We start from the raw sequence: 6,594 nt of genomic DNA, 5'->3' as shown, positions 1-6,594 counted from the left end.
TTGGAACCCCTGGGCTTATAGCATCTTGCTTTTCCAATTGGGGTTGTAGCTTGGATAGTAATAATAATAATGATAATAGTAATAGAAAGGCTAGAGCATGAATCCTAGGTAATTCTTATATAAGATTATTTTTTCAGTGCCTAAATTTCTCATTATGTTTTCAGCTGGCCTTGACTTATATTTTGTTCGTGTAACTTTCCTGAACCCAACACTATAGGTTGAATTTTATATTTTCAGATGTTAAATATACTATGCAATGGCTTTAATACTACTCCCTGATAATGCCATGAGAAATTAATAAGCCAACGGGAACTGGTTCGCTGTTGTGATGTCATTCTTCGTGTAGCAGGACTTCAGTTTGAAGCCCACCGATGTGGTTTAGCAGCCTGCTCTCCATATTTTGACTCAATTTTCAAAGGTACAGGAGTCTCTCTCTCTCTCTCTCTCTCTCTCTCTCTCTCTCTCTCTCTCTCTCTCTCTCTCTCTCTCTCTCTCTCTCTCTCTCTCACATTATAGTTGCATGTAAATTATTTTCATTTTCAAATGGGTATCCAACATTCACTGCATTTATGGCTAACAAATTTGGCTTAAAAATATCCACCCAAAATTTTCCTAACTCTAAGCTGGTATTTCATAACCATGACCTGCATACTGTCTTTTATTGACAGGAAATTGGAGCATGCTTGTTAGCTATTATATTCATGAAGTATTTTGATTGTCAAAATTGTAGAGTATTCTATAGCACAGTAGTAAGACCAGTGTTAATGTATGGATTTGAAATGTGGGCTGTAAGATAAAAATAGCAAGCAAAAGCTTGAGAGTAAGAGATGAGAATGCAGAGGTGGATAATGGAAATATCACTGCTTGATAGATTGTAAAATGATGAAGTAAAAATGGCAGGTGTAGTGAAGATCACCGAGGTGATCAGTGTGTCCCAACCGAGATGTTGTAGAGATGTTGTAGACAGGTGTTGAAGATGGACGGTGGGGAGAGAGGAGGCCTTAGGAGGAACCTTTTAGGGTGAGGAGATCGAGCGGGAGGTAGAAAATTAGACGGCGAGAGATCAGGTTGAGGGTGATATGGAAAGGAAAAGGTTTGGTGGAAAAGGATGCTTTCGGTAGAAGGCATTGGAGAGGGCGTAGAACCAACCCCTTAATGTCGGGATAGAAGTGGGAAAGAAAAAGAATAGAGTAGAAGTGTGTATCCAGGAAAGAGATACTGCTGTACTAGAAAATATTTCAATCCAGGGATTTCTTGAGGCTACCGAATGCAGGTTGCAGTACAATCCTCTCTTGCATCTTTGAACTTTGATGTTTTTGTGCCCAGCTGTTTATTCCTATGGTGTCCACCTTACGTTCAAGTAAATTCTTAATAGCCTAGAGATGTGATTGCTTGGTTTTTCGAAGACTGTGTCAAGGAGGTCATTTCCGTTTCATATTGTTTAAAATTTTCAATATCACTAAAATTTTATATGGTACATTTTAAGGTAATTAATGTGAACCTTATCATTAGACATCTTTGTACCCAGCTGTTTGCTTTTTTAACTTTATATTTCTCTGGCGTCCACCTTTCCTCAACGAAAAATATCTCTATAGCATAAAGATATGATTGTTTGGTCTTTTGAAGACTTACGTCAAGGAAGTTAGGTTAGGTTAGGTTTACCATTCATGATGTGTAAGTTCTTCAATATCACCAGAACTTTTTTATCGTAGCTTTTCTGTGGTAGTTCATGTGTACATCAACTTTATAATACAGTGATCTAATTATCTTCTCATATCTTTCAGGTATGCTTGCTCCCCTGTTTCGTATTTTGAAGGGGCCACGTTCCAGTAGTCGACATTCTCCTGTGGAGCAGCTGCACCTACTAGCTCGGCCTCATCCCTCGGCCTTGGACATAATCTAAACGTTAACTTATGTAAATAAAATCTTGGTGTTATCTTTATAACCTTTGCAGTGAAGGATTTTGTTATTTTTACATTTTTACTGCCAAAATCATGAAACTTAGTGGTTTTTATTATCTATTTTGACTCTGTTAGAGTGAAACAATTGTGGTTTTTATCTATTTTGACTTATGAGATTTGGTTCTGGTATACAGTATATGTTTGCTTTGATCTGAAAAAATTTTCAGGTTGAGGAGTATGTGGACAGTAATTTCAAACATTATGTAACTAGTCTTCTAAATCATTGGGAAGACACAATGAATTGGAGGTATGGGGCCAGAACCATTATAGGTTTATTCATGAATTATATCTTGGGTCAATGTTGAAAGCTGTGAATTGAGTTACTCTGTAGAGGAGTAATATATTTCAATAGGATAGCCCCTGTAGAGGAGTTGAAATAGGATTGCTTTAAATATGAGTAATATATTGTATTAGAATTGTCTTAAGTGGAGTAAATAGATATTTTTTTTGTATTGAATATTTCTGCTAAAATCCCATTTTAGATTTTTTTAATTTGTGAAATGGAGACTAGATTCCAAACCTTTATGTTAAATTTAACTGGTGTGACAGGAGTTAAGTCACTGAAGGAAGTCAAAAATTCTTGGATTATTGATAACTTAGATGTTTAGTAAAGTTTTGTCCAATGTTCTGTCAAACTAAAGAGAAAATTATTCATTTTGTCTGGTGGTAATAGTTTCTGTCTCTGACAAGCCATTGAACTCTTCTCTTTGTTTTCCTGGCATTCTTTCACCTGAATACTTCTACAAATTTAACATTATCATTGTTAACTTTTATAGACGCATTCGTTCTCAACTGTTTTGATCATTTATGACATTTCCATGCAGCCTTACAGTACTTACGGAAGTGCCATGTCCTGGACGGTGAGGTCAGTTGCCTCCACCTATCCCTCTCCCTGACTCTAGCCATTTGTATCACTTCATTTGTTTGTATAATTACCCTCTAAGACCACCACAATACTGTCCATGTACTTTATTCTCTGCTTTCCCTTCTATCCTCCCAGTGAGACATTGGTGCTCAATTTTCTCTCCTCATGAATAGCCCAACAAAACACTGTTTTGTCTCTCTTATTTCCTTTGCCATTGCTCTCTGCACTCTAAAACTTGCCATTATCTTTTCATTTGTTACTTTGTCCATCCAAGATATTCTGACCTTACTCTTGTAAAATATCATCTCTGCTGTATTTAGCTTGTTTCTCAACTCATTATTGTCCAGCTTTCCGACCCATCCAGAAGGGTGGACCACACATATGTTCTTAAAGCCCTAATTCTTGTTTGTACACCAACTCTATTATATGTCGGCAGATTTTTTATATTTTGAAATGCATTTTTGGCTATCAGGATTCTCTATTTCTCATTTTTTCTCTTCCATCTTGAGTCACCATACTACCCAGGTAAACAAAGTTGTTTGATTGTTGTAACTTTTTGGTAGTGTCAGCAATGATCACGGTCATATACATAGTTATTTATATTGACTCCTCCAATACTGATTCCGTACCTATTGTGTTTCTCAAGGTATTTTCCCCATATATTGCAAATAGGTTTGGAGACAAACCCCATCCCTGCTGCATTCTTCTATTTCTCTCCTCATTGCAAATAGGTCTTGGGAGAAAACACATCCCTGGTGCACTCCTCTCTCTCTTTCTATCATTGCAAATAGGTCTGGGGACAAAACATATCCCTGGTGTATTCCTCTCTATTTCTATCCTCATTGCAAATAGGTTTGGGGACAAAAAAACATCCTTGGTGCATTCCTCTCTCTATTTCTGTCTTCATTGCAAATAGGTTTGGAGACAAGACATCCCTGGTGCATTCCTCTCTATTTCTGTCCTTATTGCAAATAGGTCTGGAGACAAAACACATCCCTGGTGCACTCCTCTCTTTATTTCTATTCATGATGTCAGATTGTTGTGGATGTTGACTCCAGTATGTTGGAAACGAGTCTGTCTTTTCCATCTAGGTTTAATCTTAGCAAGATTAGCATTAGGTGTGTTCCTCACTGTTCTATTTTGTTTACTTTTTGCCTTCATTTCCATTTTTTACTGTACTGTGATTGTTTGGAACTCGTAACTTATTAAAATGGGTCTTGTTACTTTTACTTTTTACTTTTACGGGTTTATTTCTCGTCCTTCATCAGACACTAAAGTCTGTTCAGGCGGGCCTTGGTGTCTGAAAAAATAATTTCTTTCCAGTTAATATTTTGCTCTGTATCTTATCAGTTATTTCGCTCGCATTTGTATTCAGGCTTGATAGTTTTCAGGTCACTATTATAACACTTTCTAAAAAGATAAGTCTTCAGGTTTTTCTTGAAAGCTGCCACATATTTGCTATTCTTGACATCAAGTGGAAGGTCGTCAACTTTGTTCAAGAATTTATTTTTTATCTTGGGTCGACATATTCATCAGTAATTTCTGTAGTCTGGCCTTCCTGTTTATGAACATGTTGTATAATCATATTTTCAAACTTTTTCATTAGCTATAATTCTTCACTATAGTTAAAAGCATTTCTACTTTGGCTACAAATTCTTGTGGAGTTCCTCTTCATATGATAGTTGTCCACTGTCTTATTTTTTTGCCCTGTAATTCATACCTGAATTCCTTTTATGTCTTATGTCCCTAATTTCCTGGGCCTTCTTACAGGTCTTATAGTTATTTCCATATCTACTGGTTTTCTATAAATTCTAAGTATTTCTGGAGTACTGTATAGTCCTAATTTATTGTTGAATGGGATGGTGCAGACTTTATTTAAATTACTAACTCCCTTCTTTTTTAGCTCTTGCTTGAAGGTGCACTCAGCCACAGTATTCTATATTTCTCATTTTATTTTTCATAATTTATATATGAAATATCCATTATAATGTTAGGTTTTGAAAATATTTTAACTGTTCATTACTTGTAGTTTGTTTATTTCCTTGTTTTCTTAACTTTCTGTGCTATATTTCCTTGTTGGAACCCTTGGGCTTACAGCGTATTGCTTTTCCTACTAGGGTTGTAGCTTAGCTAGTAATGATGTAGGACTTTTTTTTATCCTGTGTTTAATCCAATTTTCAAGTCAACTTTTAAGAATTTCTTTTTCTTGGGTGGACATATTCATTGGGAATATATGTAATCGATTCTTCCTGTCATGTTCTATATATGAACATCTTGTATAACATTTCAAACTTTGTCGCTAGACAACTCTTCACTACATATATAAACGTTTCTATGTTGACTATAACTTAGGGGTTTCTATGTTGACTATAACTTAGGGGTTTCTATGTTGACTATAACTTGGGGGTTTCTATGTTGACTATAACTTGGGGGTTTCTATGTTGACTATAACTTAGGGGTTTCTATGTTGACTATAACTTGGGGGTTTCTATGTTGACTATAACTTAGGGGTTTCTATGTTGACTATAACTTAGGGGTTTCTACTGTATGTTGACTATAACTTAGGGGTTTCTATGTTGACTATAATTTAGGGATTTACACTTCAATATGATGGCTGTCCCCTGTCTTCTCTCTGTCTTGTAATTCATACCCGAATTCCTGGTGTAATTCAAACCTGAATTCCTGGTGTAATTCAAACCTGAATTCCTGGTGTAATTCAAACCTGAATTCCTGGTGTAATTCAAACCTGAATTCCTGGTGTAATTCAAACCTGAATTCCTGGTGTAATTCAAACCTGAATTCCTGGTGTAATTCATACCTGAATTCCTGGTGTAATTCATACCTGAATTCCTGGTGTAATTCATACCTGAATTCCTGGTGTAATTCAAACCTGAATTCCTTGTGCAATTCAAACCTGAATTCCTTGTGCAATTCAAACCTGAATTCCTTGTGTAATTCAAACCTGAATTCCTGGTATGATTCAAACCTGAATTCCTTGTATGTTCCCCCCCTTATATCGTACAATTCTGCACCCTGTTATTCCCATATCTGATTGGTTTTATACAAATTTATAGAATTTTTCTGGAATACTCTACTGTTAAGTCATGATTTTATCTTTCACCAAATTAGATGTTGTTGACCTTTTTTAGATTGATGACTTTTCTCTCTTAGCTCGACAGAACATTGGTCAGAATAGTGCTTACAGTGAGGGAAGTAAAATCAAAATGTGCAGTTATAGGTTCGATAACGTCAAAGCATAGGTAGATTCATTGACAGTTTTATAGCAATTAGAATTTCTTTGTTTTTGTGTTAGAAAACTGGTCCAAAGTAAATTTATTTATTAGGCTTATATTGGCTGTCGGAGAGTTGGGTAATTTATAATTTGTGTAGAGCCTCAGTGAATTTTTTAACCATTGGCTCAAAGTGTTTATCATTTGTCCTGTTGAATAGAGTTTCATGATGAGTAAAATCAAATGGCAGAAGAAAGTATTTTAAGGTAAATCACATTTTTGGTGTTTTATAATTCATAAGTATTGTATTATAAATTGTATCTGGAGACAATTAGTCACGGGAATTTGTTCCTATGCAAATTCAAACCATCGTTCAGATAAGGGGTATGTTTTCAGCCTGATGCTGGACAGCCGTTGAATAGATTAACGAGCAGTTCAGCGACAGGTTGGAGTGAGGGGGAAGGAGTGTCGCCCCCTTGCTTGTCAAGGTTTCTTCACTTTTGGTTTCTGGCCACATCAAACTTTTTTCTTTCTTTTT

The sequence above is a fragment of the Palaemon carinicauda genome, unplaced genomic scaffold, assembly GCF_036898095.1.
Source record: "Palaemon carinicauda isolate YSFRI2023 unplaced genomic scaffold, ASM3689809v2 scaffold305, whole genome shotgun sequence".
Lineage (NCBI taxonomy): Eukaryota > Metazoa > Arthropoda > Malacostraca > Decapoda > Palaemonidae > Palaemon > Palaemon carinicauda.
Note: the sequence above shows the minus strand (reverse complement) of the source record.